This window comes from Panthera onca, chromosome B3, assembly GCF_046562875.1.
Source record: "Panthera onca isolate mPanOnc1 chromosome B3, mPanOnc1 haplotype 2, whole genome shotgun sequence".
NCBI classification, from domain to species: domain Eukaryota; kingdom Metazoa; phylum Chordata; class Mammalia; order Carnivora; family Felidae; genus Panthera; species Panthera onca.
In genome coordinates, this window is record NC_138344.1 from 146,386,982 (window position 1) to 146,405,638 (window position 18,657).

An 18,657-nucleotide genomic window follows, 5' to 3' on the forward strand; every position below is an offset into this window, starting at 1 on the left:
GTAGATGAGTTGGGGCGTATTCCTTTCTTTTCAGTATTTGGTAAGAGTCTGAGAGATATTGTCATTAAATATCTTTTATATTTTGATATAATTCATAGATAAAGTCCTCTGTTACCAAGCTGACTTTTTTCTTTTGGGGCGGTGTATGATTAGATTTTAGATTCAATCTTACTTGCTTTAATTCTGTTAATTTTCTGTTTCTTCATGTACAGTCTTGCGCATTGTATAACTCTAGAAACTGCCTAGTTGCCCCTTAGTTATCTAATAATGGGTCTATAATTAGGCATTTTCTGTTATTGTTTTTCACTTCTTTGGTATCAGTTATGTCCCCTCCTTAATTCTGATTGTATCTGTTTGAGTTTTACCTATTTCCTAGTAGAGATGCTTTTTCAATTGCATTTAGCTTTCCAGATATCTATTTCAATTTGTTAATTTTTTGTATTATTACACTTTTTATTCCTTTTATCTGTTCTAATAAATTCTAATATTAGTTGAGTTAATAAAAATGCCAATGAATGTATCTGGGAAATTCTTATTTATATGGTACCACAAAGCTCACAGAAGTGAGAAAACAATCCTGAGAAAGAAGAACAAACCTGGAGACAGCACACGTCCTCCTTTCTAAGTATATTGCAGAGGTACATTGTCTATAACACTGTGCTGCTGGCACAGAGTCAGACACACAGACCAGTGGAGCAGATTACAGAGACCAGAGTGAAATGTGTCTGGATGCAGTCAGCAAATCCTCCATGAGATTTCATAGAATTAAAATTAGGGAAAAAATGGCCTCTTTCACAAATGGTTTTGAATTCCAGTGAGTAAAATAATGACATTTGGTCCTTATCTTATACCATACAGATATGTAGACTCCCATTCAGCCCCTTCCCTGGAGTCTAGCAGACCCACCTCATCAATTAGCTACTGAAGGTGAATCTAGAGACTGCACAGGAGATTCTCAGGGACCCCCTCCCCTGCCAGGCATCATCAGGTCTCCCCCTGACTGGAACAGCTCCACGTCACACAAGACATCTACAGATACAAGTCAGGAAAATGTCACACACCCACTGTTTCTCTCACTCATATCCACTATCATAGTCAGTGTTTCTTGTTCATCAGGAATTACTGTTTAAAATAGAACCACGGAAAACCAAAGTGAACCCAAACTCCATGGTGAGATGTCTGTGTTCTGTTCTGATCACTGAATGTGAACACTTAGGGGCTGGGGCTCTTCTCCCAGCTACAGTTTCAGGGATGGGAGGGTTTAATCAGCATACAGATGTCCTTTGACAATATAGTAAATTTTGCAACAGAATCCTCAAGAAGCCAGTGACCTTTGGCAGGTGTAAGGGATGGGGCAGTGTTTGGTGTCACAATATCTTTCAGGACATTGTGATTTATTAATTTGTGATTTTGCTGCAGTGATTATAAGTACCCATGATAATCCTTATTTTCACATATGAACCCAAACATTGAGGTAAGAATCAGTATACCACCATTGTACAGGTTAACAGATACACTGCGGCAGAGACAGAGTGTGTGAATGTCCAAGATGACGTATGAGGTGAGAGTAGTCCCAGTATCTGGACCTGTGCTCTCCATCAGGGGACCCACCGGCCTCCTGAACCACATGCAGGACAAGGCTGGACATCCCAGTGAGGTTTTCAGGTTCCTGACTTTCTAGAAGTCCCAGGAGAGTGATGGGTGGAAGCCAGGTCTATTCTGTCACAAATTGGAGAGAGTGAGAAGCCTCGACAGAGACTCACAGAGCTGATGGAGATGCCAGGGTTTTTCTACAAACACAAGGGGTCATTTACACATGAACCCTATGTGGACATCAATGGAAACCCTCAATATGGAGCCTCTGGGTGGCTCAGTTGGTTAAGTGTCCGATTTTGACTCAAGTCATGGTCTCACAGTTTATGAGTCTGAGCCTTGTGTCGGGCTCTGTGCTGACAGCTCAGAGCCTGGAGACTGCTTGATATTCTGATACTGTGTCTCCTCTCTCTCTCTTCCCCTTGCCCGCTCGTAGTCTGTCTCTCCCTCCCATAACAATAAATAAACATTAAAAAAAGAAAGCCTCAATAACGTTAAAATGGTTGAATTTTATTAAAATATGTTGAAGGCAAAACACCTGAGAACAGGAAGGATGATGTTAATTAAAAATATTTCTTCATCTATGAAATGGAGATCATTATTCTTCTAAACTCTTGTTAATGTGAGAATGATCAAAGATGTATTTATCCCAGTGTCTGACCCTGGGAAAATTGTGTATTCCCCTTATCATGGTTTATTTAAACAGGGTGGACACTTGTGTGTTTCCACAGCTTTACAAATTCTTTGCTGTGTTCATATCAGAATAAGTGTGCAGAGTCTGGATCTGAAAGCCCTTCCGAGGAGACCAGTCCTCAACCAATCTCTTGTCCTGGATCATGAGCTCCGTGGTCTCTGAGTTCCCCCTGGTGGTTGTGATTGCCCCCCGGTGGTCCCCGTGCTCCTGTTGTTTCACAGACCCCTGCAGAGATACAGTGACTCCTTTCCTTCCCTCCCCATTTATGCAACATGCAAGGGTGAGACCTTTCCATCATGAGCACTGCAGACCCTTCTGTTCACAGGATGTCTACTCCTACATATTTTCCATCTTTGAACCCTTCACTCTGATTCTTGCCTATAAATATACAGTTATATTTCCTTTAATCATTGGTGAGGAACAATCTTGAATAGTTATCCTTATCAGCTGGCAAGAGTCAGAAGAACTTTTCATTTGATAATAGAGAGAACAAAAGAAAGATTTTTGGGCTCAGAAATTCTACCTTCATGAAACTGGGATAAATGTGCTCAGCTTCAGACATGTACCACCTTTAAGAAAAAAGGAAGTGTCAATCCCAGAGACACGTTGGAGTCTGAGATTCAGAGCATTCTGTCTTTGAACCTAACGGGTTTCCCCAGATTGATAATCAAATTGTTTCTTGTTGGTGATGCACTTCTAAATTACACTGTATTTCTTCTGGGATAGGAATGTCAGTACCTGTTATGTTATGGTTACCATGCAGAAGCATTCAGAAAACAAAAATGGTTTTCTAGAAATGCAGGTCGGCTGATGGAGAGGGTTTCACCCCAGGATGGAAGGTACCACGGTCTCACCCTACCCAAGCTACATGGTTAGATTTGGGGTTTTAGAGGTAGTGAAATTTAGGAACGTTTTGGACTTGACTTAATATGTAATGATTTGACATGTTGCAGGATTTGGGGGTGTGGTAATGTGAGTGTCATGTGGGAGGGAGGTGAACTTCCCTGACATCAGTGTGGACTGTGGTCATCTATGTCATTCTTGAACCTGTGTAGAATAACTTATGTGGCCAAAGGGACTTGTCACATGAGATTAATTTTGACACATTGATATTACTGCCATGTGTATGAGTCTGGGGATGGAGTTCAGGACACAGATGGGCAGTCACCAAATGTCCGTCTCGGAACTGAAGATGAGTGGGTCCTGAAGACAGCACATCTGTGGGAGGGAATACCTTGAGAATTGTGGGATGAAACCCCTCATCACCAGGCACAGACACTTTCTTGCATGAAGTTCAAGTCTCCCTCTGGATCTGAGTGTCTAACTGAACCCTGGTGGATATGCATGGATGTCCCCCAAATGCTCTGAGGTGAAGAGAAACGGTAAGGAAAGAAACATGAAGAAAGACAGATAACAACAAGGAAAGACACATAAAGGAGTCGTTGCCATTGAGAGAGGACTTCTGGGGCTGACATGCATCCCGTTTTCTGCAGCCTTGATGGGACGATGTTGGACACTAGCCAGTGGAGTTTGGGGGCAGCCCTACAAACTGGGCTCTGGGATGTAAGAACAGAACCATAGCCACCCCCAAAGCTGACTGTATTGTGGACAAGTGACATGACTCGGGAGGTCCCTCACCTGAGGGTAAAGAGATGTTCTGGCCACCCTGTGGCCCCTCCACCCTCTGAGGTCACTCCCTCCAGATGTTATACATTCACAGCTTCTATTGTATGTGAAATGTACCCTCTCTCAGTAAGGCGATGGTCCACTGCTGGTTCTGGGAGGATCCGTCCTTGTGACCTTGTCTCTGGTATAAACCTCTTCTCTGTCTTCTAAGAATGAAAGCAGAGTTCCCCTTAACATGCAGCTAAAATCCAATATTGTGCCCTCACTTGGATCCAATTATTTTTTAGTGTAAATCACTAGTGAAATTGTCATCTGTTTGGAAATTCCCTTCAGAAGCAAGTACTGGAATACATGGGTGGTGTCAGGTGGTGTAGACCAGTGGAACAGCACATGGTAACCATGCATCCTCAAGGCTGAGCTTGTTCCCTAGTGAGGAATGGGAAGTACAAGGAATGCCGGGTGACACTAGTCTGTGCTTTCTGAGTACCCAGCAGACCTGGGTGAATGAGCCTGGTCCAGGAGCAAGGACGTCTACACACAGGCAGTACATAGATGCCAGCTGTCTAGACAGACTGCCCATGAGATGTGGTCACAGAGAAGCAGGGATGGGCAGCTGGGGTTTGAATTCCCACTCACGTGGCACCAACATTGGGAATCCTGAGTATGTTTGTTAATTAATGTCCACTACCAGTTAGGGATAAAATGGGTAAATGCAAGTTGTTAGACTCACTGCCCTAGATCCCATTGGTTATGGCCATTTGTAACAACATTTGTCCCCTTCCTTTTTTCCCCTTGTTTTTTAATATATGAAGATTTTATTTATTTACATCTTTGTTAGTTAACATGTAGTGTAGTTTTAGTTTTGGGAATAAAATTTAGTGATTCATCACATACATTAACACCCAGTGCGCATCACAAGTGACCTACATAATCTCCATCACCCGTTTAGCTATTTGAATCAGAATTTTTGTGTCCTTTGTGTAACTACCTTGTAGAGAAATTGGTGGGACATAAGGTAATTCTATTTTAACTTTTTAAACTCTTCTCCAGTGTGGTCACACCACTTTGCATTTCCACCAAGAGTATAGGAAGGTTCCTCTGTCTCCACATCCTTGCCCATATCTGTTGTTTCCTGAATTGTTCATTTTAGCCATTCTGACAGGTGTGAGGTGGTATCTTATCATGATTTTGAATTGATTTTCCCCAATGATGAGTGATGTTGAGCATCTTTTCATGTGTCTCTTAGCCATCCAGATGTTTTCTTTGGAAAAGTGTCTGCTCATGTCTTTTGACCATTCACTGGATATTTATTTGTTCTTCTGTGTTTGTTAAGTTCTTATAGATTTTGGATACTAACTCTTACCATGTATGTCATTTTCAAATATCTTCACTCCTCTGTCAGTTGCCACTTAGTGTTGTTGACTGTTTCCTCCACTGTGCAGAAGCTTTTTATGTTGATGAGGTCCCAATAGTTCATTTTTTGCTTTTGTTTTCCTTGCCTCTAGAGGCGTGTCTATTAAGAAGTTGCTGAGGTCGAGGTCAAAGAGGTTTCTGTCTGTTTTCTCTTATAGATGTCGATGCTTTTTGGTCTTACATTTAGGTTTTTCATCCATTTTGAATATATTTTTGTGTTTGCTGTAGGAAAGTGTGCCAGATTCATTCTTCTGCATGTTACTATCCAGTTTTCCCAGCACCATTTGCTGAACAGACTGTTCAGCAAATCTGGTTCTCTATTCTGTCCCATTCATGAATGTGTCTATTTTTGTGCCAGTACCATACTTTCTTGATGATTACAGCTTCGTAATACAGCTTGAAGTCTAGAATTGTGATGCCTCCAGCTTTGGATTTCTTTTTCAACATTGCTCTGCCTATTCGGTGTTTTCTGGTTTTATACCAATTTTAAAATTCTTTGTTCTTTTTCTGTGAAGAATGTTGGTGTTATTTTGGTAAGGATCACATTGAATGTGTAGATTGCTTTGGGTAGTATTGATATTTTAACAATATTTGTTTCCCAATCCATGACCATGGAATGCTCTTCCTTTGTGTCTTGTGTAATTTGCTTCATATGCTTTCTATAGTTTTTAGCATACAGATCTCTAACATCTTTGGTTAGGTTTATTCCTAGGTATGTTATGATTTTTGGTGCAATTGTCAATGGGTCTGATTCCTTAATGTCTCTCTTTTCTGCTTCATTTTTGGTGTATGTATATAGTGCCAATAACTTGATGTTGTCTTTGTATCCTACAACTTTTCTGAGTTTTGTCTCCGTCCTAGAAGTCTTTTGGTGGAATCTTTTGGATTTTCCACGTAGAGTATCATGTAATCTGCAAAGAGTGAAAGTTTGACTTACTCCTTTCAAATGTCTATGCCTTTTATTTTTTTCATTGTTTGATTGCAGAGACTAAGCCTTCTAGTACTACGTTGAACAAAATTAGTGACAGTGGATATCCCTGTCATGTTCCTGACCATATGTGGAGAGCACTCAGTGTTTCCCCATTGAGGATGATGTTAACAGTGCGTGTTTTGTATATGGCCTTTATGTCGTTGAAGAATTTTCCATCTATCTTTACTTGCTCGATGGTTTTTATCAAGAAAAGATAGTGTAGTTTATCAAATGCTTCTCTGCATTTATTGAAAGGATCATTTGGGTCTTATCCTATTATTGATATGGTGTATAACTTTGATTCATTGTTAATATTGATCCATCCTTGCACCCCAGGAATAAATCCGACTTCATCCTGGTAAATGATTCTTTTAATGTACTGTTGGATTCAATTTGTAAGTATGTTGTTGATAATTTTTGCATCCATGTTCACCTGGGCAATTGGTCTGTAATTCTCCTTTTCTAATTCTTCCTGTTGAAATTTTGGTAGTTTACATGTTTCTGGGAATTTATTCATTTCTTCCAGATGGCCTAATTGGTTGGTATATAGTTTTTCATAATATTCTCTTATAATTGATTGTATTTCTGGTGTTGGTTGTGATCTGTCCCATGAAATTCATGATTTTGTCTCTTTGGGTCCTTTTTCTTTTCTGTTTGAATAATCTGGTCCAGGAAGTTCAATTTTATTCATTCTTTCAGAAAGCAACCTAAAAGTTTTGTTGATCTGTTCTACTGTTTTTGTTTCTTTCTATGCCATTTATAGGTACTCTATGATTGTTTACCCTCCTCGTCTAACTTTAGGCTTCATTTGCTCTTCCTTTTCTAGCTTCTTTAGGTGTAAAGTGGTTGTGTGTTTAAAATTTTATTTTTATCGTGTTAGGCCTGTACTGCTATCTACTTCCATCTTAAACCTGCTTTTGCTGCATCCCACAGGATTTGGACCGTCAACGCTAACATTTTCATTTGCTTCCATGTATTTTTATTTCTTCTTTAATTTCCTGGTCAACCGCTTTATTCTTCAGTGCAATGGTCTTTTACTCCAACTATTAGTGGTGTTTCCAAATTTTTCCTTTTGGTTGACTCCAAGTTTCATAGTGTTCTGATCTGAAAATATGCATGCCATAGTCTCAATCTTTTTGTACTTGTAGGGGCTGATTTATGGCCCAGTGTGTGATCTATTCTGGAGAATGTTCCATGTGCACTCGACAAGAATGTATTCTGCTGCTTTAAGATGGAATGTTTTGAATATATCTGTTAAGTCCATCTGCACCTGTGTCATTCAAAGCCATTGTTTCCTTCTTGATTTTCTTCTTACACTATGTGTTCATTGTTGCAAGTGGGGTGTCCCCTACTTACAAGTGAAAGTCCCCTACTCCTAGTGTATTATTATCAATGAGTTTTTTTATGTCATTAATTGCTTTACATATTTCAGTGCCCCAATGTGTGGTCATAAATATTTACACTTGTTAGTGCTTCTTGTTGGATAGACCACTTTATGATATAATGCCCTTCTTCATCTCTTTTTGCAGTCTTTGTATTTTAAATCCAGGTTGCCTGACATGAATATGGTACTACAGCTTTCTTTTTATGTCCAGTAGCATGATAAATTGTTCTGCAACCCCTCACTTTCAATCAACAGGTATCTCTAGGTCTCAAAGGAGTCTTTTACAGGCAGAATATACATGGATCTTGTTTTTTTAATCCATTCTGATACTCTGTGCCTTTTGACTGGACTCTTTAGTTCATTTACATTCACAGTGATTACTGAAAGATATGATATTAGTGTAATTGTGTTATCACAATGTTTCTGTAAAGTAATTTTTTTTTCTGGAGATTTATTCTATTCCTTTCTAATGTTTGTTGCTTTTGGTCTTCCTTTCCCCCTCAAAGAGTCCCCTTTAGTATTTCTTGCAGGGTTGGATTAGGGGTCAGAGACTCCTTTAGATTTTGTTTGTCTGGGAAGCTCTTTATCTCTCCTTCTTCTCAATGACAAACTTCCTGGATAAAGTATTCTTGCCTGCCCATTTTTTTCCCATTCAGCACATTGAATGTATGATGACACTCCCTTCTCTCTTGGTAAGTTTCTGTGAATGGAACTAACCTTATTTGCCTTCCCTTCTTAGGGACTTCTTTTCTCTTGCTGCTTTTAGGATTTTTCCTTTATCTCTATATTATGTCAATTTTCTGATTTCTCTTGGTAATGGCCTACTTTTGATGATTTTGATAGGAGTTCTCTGTGCCTTCTGGATTTGGATGTTCATTTCCTTCCTTGGGTTAGGGCAACTTTCAGCTACAATTTGCACAGATAAACCTTCTGTCCCTTTTTCCCTCTCTTCTTTTGGGACTCCTCAGAAAGGAATTTTCCTACACTATACAGAGTGGCTGAGTTCTCTAAGTCTACATCCATAACCCAAGAAGTTAGTTTACCCTCTCTTTTCTGATTCCTTATTTTCCATAATTTTACCTTCTATATCCTTATATAGAAGGATATAACCTTCTATAACCTTAGTCATTCCTATGCTGCTTCCACCCATTATTATGTGCAGTAAGCATCATGTCTCTTTCATAGAATTTTTAAATTTCACCGTTGACCAGTTTTTATGTCTTTTATCTCTGTGGTATGCATATCCTTGATGTCTTCTATGCTGTTCTCAAGCCCATCCATTATCCTTACTATTGTTGTTTTCAGTTCTGTTTTAGGCCTATTCCTTATATCTGTTTTGATTAGATCCCTGGATACGGTCCTTTCTTGTTCTCTCTTTGGGGATGAATTCCTCCATATTCTCATATTGTCTAGGCCTCTGTGTTCTTCTGTGTTTTAGAAAACCTGTTATGTTTTCTGCTTCTGAGAGTCATGGCTACATTAAGAAGAGTTCGTATGCTGTACGGAGACTGGCGCTTCAGGAAGGGTTTGTGGTGAGTGCTGTGTGCACTGTGTTCTTGCGTTTTGGTGTCTTGGTAAGTGGGCATCACCCAATCCATTAAGGTTATGAATAGAATAAAAATAAAAGTGAAGCAAATTCTCTCATTTTTACTTCTTGTGTGCCTGCTTGAGCTGTAACATTGGCTTCCTCTTGCCCTTGGAGTGAAAGTTAAACCATCAGGTCCCCACATTCTCAGACTTGAGTCTAGTTTGGAATCAGATGAGAATTACACCTTTGACTTTACTGGGTATCCAGCATGTGATAGCATATCATGGGACTTCTCAGCCTATTTAGTCATGTAAGCCAATGTGCTTTGTGTTCTGTTCCTCAGGATTATCCTGACTAATACATGTAGATGCTTTTTCTCTTGTAGTTTCAAGTATTTGAAGAAAACTGTAACACATATAAAGTTCTGAGAAGCAAAGTGACATGAATGAAGTGTCATGGTGTTTGACTGGGACAAGAGCAGGGTGAGGATAACCAGGAGCTATGGGATCCTGTGGTCCTAGATGCAAAGTGAGCGCACCTGGGACTCCTGTAAATGTTCAGTTGATGTGCATCAGGATACGTGTAAACCATTGATATTTAGTACAAGGGTAAGCAATTGTAAGAGACTCTATCTCTTGTTCATGTAAGTATAGTGTTCCTGGTAAAACAAACTTTGTAAACCAGACCCGAGTAGGTAAGCACAGAATCATGTGTCCAGAGAGGCTTCCTGGGGGAAACTGCTGTATGGAGAGGAAGCCCCAGGCCATGGCACAAAACCTTCCAACAACCCCTACCTGCACCTGCTCCTGGGAACACAAACAGAATGGTGCATAGTGTGCACCCCCTGGCGGTCCTGATCTTCTTCTACAGGGCGGTTTGTGTCTGGGCTCACACTGACAACCCCTCACTGTGTCCTTGCACAGTAATACATGGCCGTGTCTGCAGACCTCTGACTGCTTAGCTCCATGTAGGCTGTGTTTGTGGATGTGTCTGCTGTCAGAGTGAGTCTGCCCTGGAACTTCTGTGCATAGCTTGTAGAATCATCTTCAGGGTCAATGCTTCCCATCCACTCAAGCCCTTGTGCAGGAGCCTGTCGCACCCAGTGAATATAGTAATCAGTGAAGCTGTATCCAGATACTTTGCAGAAGATCTTCACTGATGCCCCAGGCTTCCTCAATTCATCCCCAGACTGCACCAGGAAAACCTGGGAGTGCACACCTGTAGAGAGGGGACAAGAGTGGATGAAATCAGTGTTGACTGGTCCTGGTCCTCTCCTGTGTCCAGGGACTTGGCTGACCCTTAGCTGTCGCCACTGCCACCAGGTAGAGGATTCTTCAGCTCCAGTCCATTGTGAGGGGATGTGTCTCAGGGTCTCCGGTAGAGGATGGCATTGTACGGTGATGCTCTCAGGGCACAGACACACCCATACTTAACCTAGTGCTCTGAGGACTATTTGCATAGCCATGAGACAGAGTATTTCATACACAGGACCAGAACCATCTGGAGACGGTCCCAGAGACCGTGTACATTGGGACTCAGAGAGCACCAGTCTAATCCTTGTTTGAGGACATGGGTCCTTGGCCAGGTTCCTGAACTGTGTGCAGACTGAGCTCCTGCCACTGAGTGATAAGACCTTACAGGAAATTCTCCCCATTGTGGACCAGTATTGAATGAGGCAGAGACCACCTGAACCTGTTGTTGGCTCTGATATCTGAACGTCTTATTCCTGGAGAAGCGTGTCTCTGAACTGCTGCACAAAATGGGGTAATAAATGCGTCCTGGCTTCCATCTCTTAGATGAAGATATCTAAAAGCCCTGGAGTAGCAGCGTCAAGTGTCTTCTCACTGCCTGAGTTCATTAAATGCTCTGATGGAACAGGATATTTAAACACCCTTTAGCATCCCTCATCTACTGATATTTTAGATTGCTTTCTGGAAAAGGAAACACTGGCTTCTGACAGGAAAGCCTTCCTCACCCCTTGTGTACCTACTCACCTGGGGTAGCAGCCTGGTGCTGGGTAGTACTGAAAGCTCCCTGCAGTCTAGGCCCGGCCCTGCAGGGAGGTTCCTGTCAAGACTCACAGGACATTTATTCCAGTGTCTCTACTCCAGCATTACATGGTGGAGGGGAGCAGAAAATGCCACCCCAAATATGCCGCTGGAATGAAACATGCTTGAGAAACAGTCAGTGCAGAGACGCACTGACCATCCTTTGTTCCCTAAACAGAATATAAATCTCCTATGTGAAATACACCCTTTTTGTACCAGGAGGGGAGAAATGTCCTTAGCACCAGAAAAAGGAATTTAGGCCCCAGAATGCTGTGCAGAGAAACCTTAGTTCTTCACTACTGTAGTAACACTAAGCACATTGAAGCTCTCACTTTTTCCCCATTGAGGATGATATTAGTGTTGGGTCATTCATATATGGCTTTTATGATCTCGAGGTATGCTCCTTCTATCCCTACTTTCTTGAGGGTTTTTATCAAGAAAGGATGCCGTATTTTGTCGAATGCTTTCTCTGCATCTATGGAGAGGATCATGTGGTTCTTGTCCTTTCTTTTATTGATGTGATGAATCACGTTAATTGCTTTGCAGATATTGAACCAGCCCTGCATCCCAGGTATAAATCCCACTTGGTCGTGGTGAATAATTTTTTTAATGTATTGTAGTATCTGGTAGGCTAATATCTTGTTGAGGATTTTTGCATCCATGTTCATCAAGGAAATTGGTCTATAGTTCTTTTTAGTGTGGTCTCTGTATGCTTTTGGAATCAAGGTAATTCTGGCTTCAGAAAGAGTCTGGAAGTTTTCCTTCCTTTTCTATATTTTGGAACAGCTTCAAGAGAAGAGGTGTTAACTCTTCCTTAAATGTTTGGTAGAATCCCCTGGAAAGCCATCTGGCCCTGGTGTCTTGTTTTTGACAGATTTTTGTTTACTAATACTATTTCCTTACTGGTTATGGGTCTGTTCAAATTTTTATATTTCTTCCTGTTTCCGTTTGGTAGTGTATATGTTTCTAGGAATTTGCCCATTTCTTCCAGATTGCCCATTTTATTGGCATATAATTGCTCATAATATTCTCTTACTATTGTTTTTATTTCTGTTGTGTTGGTTATGATCTTTCCTCTGTCATTCTTGATTTTACTTATTTGCATCCTTTCCTTTTTCTTTTGGATCAAACTGGCTAGTGGTTTATCAATTTTGTTCATTTTTCAAAGAACCTGCTTCCGGTTTTATTGATTTGGTCTACTGTTTTTTTGGTTTCGATAGCATTAATTTCTTTTGTAATCTTTATTATTTCCTGTCTTCTGCTGGTTTTGGGTTCTATTTGCTGTTCTTTTTCCAGCTCCTTAAGGTGTAAGGTTAGGTTGTGTATCTGAGATCTTTCTTCCTTCTTTAGGAAGGCCTGGAATGCTATATACTTTCATCTTATGACCACCTTTGCTGCGTCCCACAGGTTTTGGGTTGTGGTGTTATCATTTTAATTGACTTCCATATATTTTTTAACTTCCTCTTAACTGCTTGGTTAGCCCATTCATTCTTTAGTAGGATGTTCTTTAGTCTCCAAGTATTTTTTACTTTTCGAAATTTCTTCTTGTGGTTGATTTTGAGTTTCACAGCATTGTGTTCTGTAAATATGCACAGTATGATCTCAATCTTTTTGTACTTACTTAGGGCTGATTTGTGTCCCAGTATATGGTCTATTCTGGAGAACGTTCCATGTGCGCTGGAGAAGAATGCATATTCTGCTGCTTTAGGATGAAATATTCTGAATATATCTGTTAAGTCCATCTGGTCCAGTGTGTCATTCAAAGCCATTCTTTCCTTGTCAATTTTTTGTTGAGATGATCTGTCCATTGCTGTGAGTGGGGTGTTGAAGTCTCCTAATATTATGGTATTACTATCGGTGAGTTTCTTTATGTTTGTGATTAATTGATTTATATATTTGTGTGCTCTCCCATTTGGCACATAAGTGTTTACAACTATTGGGTCTTCTTCATCTATAGACCCCTTGATCATGATATAATGCCCTTCTGCATCTCTTGATACAGTATTTTTAAGTCTAGATTGTCTGATATAAGTATGGCTACTCGGGCTTTCTTTTGTTGACCATTAGCATGATAGATGGTTCTCCATCCCCTTATGTTCAATCTGAAGGTGTCTTTAGGTCTAAAGTGGGTCTCTTGTGAACAGCATATAGATGGATCTTGTTTTCTTATCTATTCCGTTACCCTGTGTCTTTTGATTGGGGCATTGAGTCCACTGAGGTTTAGAGTGAGTACTGAAAGATGTGAGTTTATTGCCATGATGATGCTTGTAGATCTGGAGTTTCTGATGGTGTGCTCTGGTCGTTTCTAATCTTTCTTGCTTTTGATATATATATATACATATATATACATATATATATATGTATATATATATCTTTTTCATCTTTTGTCCCCTCAGAGAGTCCCCCTTAAAATTTTTTGCAGGGCTGGTTTAGTGGTCAAAAACTCTTTTAATTTTTGTTTGTCTGGGAAACTTTTATCTCACCTTATATTTTGAATGACAGACTTCCTGGATAAAGAATTCTTGTCTGCATACTTTCTGATTCAGCACACTGAATAGACTCCGCCACTCCTTTCCGGCCTGCTGAGATTCTGTGGATAGGTGTGCTGCAAACCTGATCTGTATTCCCTTGTATGTTAGGGACTTTTTTTTCCTTTCTGCTTTCATGATTCTCTCCTTGCCTGAGTATTTTGTGCATTTGACTATGATATGCCTTGTTGCTGGCCAGTTTTTGTTGAATCTAATGGGGGTCCTCTGTGCTTCCTGGATTTTGATGTCTGTGTCTTTGCCCAGGTTAGGAAAGTTTTCCGCTATGATTGGCTCACATAACCCTTCTACCCCTATTTCTCTTTCTTCCTCTTCTGGGACTCCTATGATTCTGATGTTCCTTTTTAATGAGTCACTGGTTTCTCTAATTCTTAAATCATGCCCTTTTGCCTTAATCTCCCTCTTTTTTTTCTGCTTCATTATTTCCTATTAGTTTCTCCTCTGTATCGCTGATTCTCTGTTCTGCCTCATCCATCCTTACCACAGCTGCATCCATCCGTGATTGCAGTTCAGGTATAGAATTTTTCATTTCATTCTGGCTATTTTTTTTCTTACTTCTCTTAACTCTTCAGGAGGGATTCTAATCTATTTTTGACTCCATATAGTGTTCTTATTATCGTGATTCTAAATTCTGGTTCAGACATCTTGCTTGTACCTGTGTTGGTTAAATTCCTGGCTGTCGTTTCTTCGTGGTCTTTCTTTTGGGGTGAATTCCTTTGTTTTGTCATTTTGAAGAGAGAAAAGGAATTAATGAAGTAGAAATATTGAGATAAAACAAATAAAATTACAAAAATATTAAAATTAAAAATTAAACACACACACACACACACACACACACACAAATCTAATAGTTAATGCTTGATCCTAGGTGTGTTTTGTTTAGGTGTTGAAAGTGGTTTGACAGATTAGGGAAAAAAAAGGGGGCAAAGGAAATCACTTGAGAATTTGAAAAAATGAATACACTGATGTAGAGTAAAATGGGTAGATGAGAGTAAAAGAGAATTTGAAAATAATATAGACAAAAGTAAAGTATATAGTAGAAAAAATTAAATAAAAATATTTTTAATAAAAATTATGAATTTTTTGTTGTGTATTTAAGAAAAAAGTAAAGAAATGAAAAAGAGAATAAAGATAAAGAAAAGAAAAAAAAGAAATAATTTGATAATTTGAAAAAGTGAATATACTGTAGTAGACTAAAGTAAAATGATGGAAATAAAAGGGAATTTGAAAAAATTTACATAAAACTAAAAAAACATACTAATGACAATTAAATATGATTATTTTGTAAATATGAAATTTATTGTCAAATAGGTTTCTATACAACACCCAATGATCATCCCAACAGGCGCCCTCCTCAATACCCATCACCCACCCTCCCCACCCTCCCACCCCCATCAACCCTCAGTTTATTCAGTTATTAAGAGTCTGTTATGGTTTGACTCCCTCCCTATAACTTTCTTTTTCCCCCTTCCAATGGTCTTCTGTCAAGTTTCTCAGGATCCAAATAAGAGTGAAAACATACGGTATCTGTCTTTCTCCATATGACTAATTTCACTCAGCACAACACTCTCCAGATCCATCCATGTTGCTACAAAAGGCCACATTTCATTCTTTCTCAATGTCAGGTAGTATTCCATTTTGAATAGATACCACAATTCCTTTATCCAATCATTAGTTGATGGACATTTAGACTCTTTCCATAATTTGGCTATTGTTCAAAGTGGTGCTATAAACATTGGGGTACAAGTACCCCTATGTATCAGCACTCCTGTATCCTTTGGGTAAATTCCTAGCAGTGCTATTGCTGGGTCATAGGGTAGACCTATTTTCAATTTTTTAGGAACATCCACACTAGTTTCCAGAAAGGATGCACCAGTTTGCATTCCCACCAACAGTGCAAGAGGGCCTTACATCAAATATAGTGCCTTACATCAATCCCTTGAAGCATTGAGTCAGTCAAACTAACAAGCCTTATGAGGAATCGGGCACATTTTGACACGTTGTTGAACACACTATACATTGTTTTGGAACCGAGAACAAGTCCTTTCAAAATCCCACGATGGGATGAATACAACTTACTAGAGATCCTGGGGGCTGCACTGATATTTGCTTGAGAGAACAGGGGGTTCCTAAGCTCCTTATATCCCAGGTTATAAGTAGGTCCCGTTGCATTGGTGTCTGCCACTATCTGAGAAACAACGTGTTCAAACCGTTGGGAATGGCTGAGGGGTCTGATTTCATAGGCAAGGTCATCCAACTTCATGATACCTTCAAGGCCCCCATAGCACGTGTCCATGGTGACCATGGAAAGAGGAATCTCCTCCAGGTAGCCGAGGTAGTAACAGTCTGGAGGGATGAAGGGGTAGTCCATCTGCAAGGCTCCCTGATCATCCTGAGTCATCATCAGCAACTGTCTGGACCAAAAGAGTTTCTTGTGCCTCATGTGGATAACATGGCTCTTGCCCCCAAAATGCAGGCTATAGGACAGCCAGCCAGGCATCTGAACGCCCTTGCCGTGGTGCAACTCCTTCTTGGGAATTACCACCTCAGAAGAGATGTAGCGCCATGAGGGACGACCTTGAGTACCTTGGACAGGAGCCAGCAATGCCCAGAGCGCAAACAGCAAGAGGGGTGCCCTCAGGGTGACCTGGTCCTCTGCCAGCCTCATGCCCCTGCTCAGGGACATCTGCCAGTGAGAATGGATAAATGGAGGATCCTCAGCAAAACCAGGTCTAGACCATCAGACAGAACAGAGGGCTGTACCAGGTGGCCAGCACCCTACACCTCGGGGCCACCTGTGGGGTTAGGTAACAGTCACAGGGTGTGGCATTGGGTGACCCTGCTCATCAGTTCACCTGGGGTGGATGTGGGAGAGTCAAGTGGGCCATGGTCAACAGTGCTCACATGGACATGGGTAGGGACTTGGACCCAGAAACACGGCTCTATACAACACATTCCATCTTTTCTCCTTCTACTTGGATACGGGATATGCAATTATAACACACTGAACTTCTCTACCAATTCCATGTCCTGTGTTACTGCTGGGTCACTTTCTCTGGATGACTGCTTTTCCTCATTATGGAGACCAATGCTTCCTACTTCCATGGGATATGGAGGTAGACTGTCAACTTTACCTTTGTACGTATTGAAAAACATCGCTTTGTAATGTTACATGTCTTATTCTGGTTGGCTATTAGTTTGCAGGCCATTTGATCCTTTTGGTTTTTGGTTTGAAGCTTCCTCTGTGTTTACTGAGGAAACATTTCCCAGTATTCTGTGTCATTATTGGTGAAGTACAAAGTTGTATTTTAGTATTTTCTTATGCCATCTGGTTAGAACAGAAAGTACTGCTGAACATGTGTGAGCCCCAGGGGATTTCCCCTCTAATCCCTTATTGTGGTTCTTTCCTGGCCTCTGGCAGTCTTCTCCCATGCCTGTGAGTTTCTCTCCTCAGGTGGAGATAGATGCAGGGGAGTTGAGGTTACCTTGGCAGCTTGCACTATGGAGGACGCACATGATTGAAAATGGTATCCACCATGGAACTCCCTTGTTTAAGTACTGTCTAGCCCTTTAAAATCCTCTGGGTTGGGCACAAACCCTCAGAGTTGGCTTTTGGAGAAGAGTCTGCCTTAGCTCCGGGTGGCTGGTCTCCTAAATAAAGCTCAACTTCTTTTCCCACCAAAACTAAAACTTTGAACATTGACCTTTCCAGAAATACTCAGCTGAATTTGGGATTTGATAACAATAAAATGGAGAGTGGAATGGCAGTTGTCAGGGGCTGGCAGGATGGGGCAATGAGGAGTAGATCTCAAGGGCTATGATTTTCTGTTATGCAAGATGATTAAGTTCTAGAGGGGTCTCCACAACATTACCCCTGTCATTAACAGTACTGTACTGTATGGTTCAAATTTTGTGAAGAGTGTTGGTCTCATGTTCAGTGAGATCCTAACACAAAACAAAAGTGGAAGACACGGATTTTACTTCTCACATGACAGTATGCTGAACTGCATGGACACACTCTCTACTGATAATGTGAAAATAATTTAAAAGCATTTACATAGTTTGAATACTAACCCTGAGGATATGTCATTTACAAATATCTTCTTCCATTCCATAGGTTGCCTTTTAGTTTTGTTGATTGTTTCCCTCACTGTGCAGAAGTGTGCTATTTTGAGGTAGTCCCAATAGTTCTTATATGTATGTATTTAATTTTCTTGTTTTATTTTTAATTTAAATTCAAGTCTTCAGTCTTTGAGCTCCACGTTTACAGGAAGTTGACTTGTCATGATTAACTTTATGGGTTATCTGGACTGAGTCATGGGTGCCCAGATTCACCACTGTTTCTGTGGATGTCTGTGATTTGTTTCCAGAAGAGACTGGCATTTCCTTCCATTGTTTCTGTCTGGGCATCACCCATTCCATTAAGGTTGTGAATAGAATCTGATGCAGAGGGAGGAAGAATTCCCTCATTTTTACTTCCCATGTGCTTGTTTGAACTGGAACAGTGGTCCCCTCTGGCCCTTGTTATGAGAGTTATATCATCAGATCTCTACGTTCTGAGACTAGACCCTAGTTCAGAATCAGACATATTACACCACTGGTTTTCCTGGGTCTCCAGCTTGTGACAGTAGATCATGGGACTTCCGAACCTCTTTAGTCATGGAAACCAATGTGCTTTGGGTTCTGTTCCTCAGGAGAATCCAGACTAATACATGGAGATGATTTATCTCTTCTTTAGAGGAATTGAATAAAGTTGTAGCTCATTTAACGTCCTGAGTAGCAAGTGCCATGAGGGAGTGTCACGTTGTTTGATTGGACAAGGGCTGGGTGAGGATAATGGGGAGCTGTGGGATCC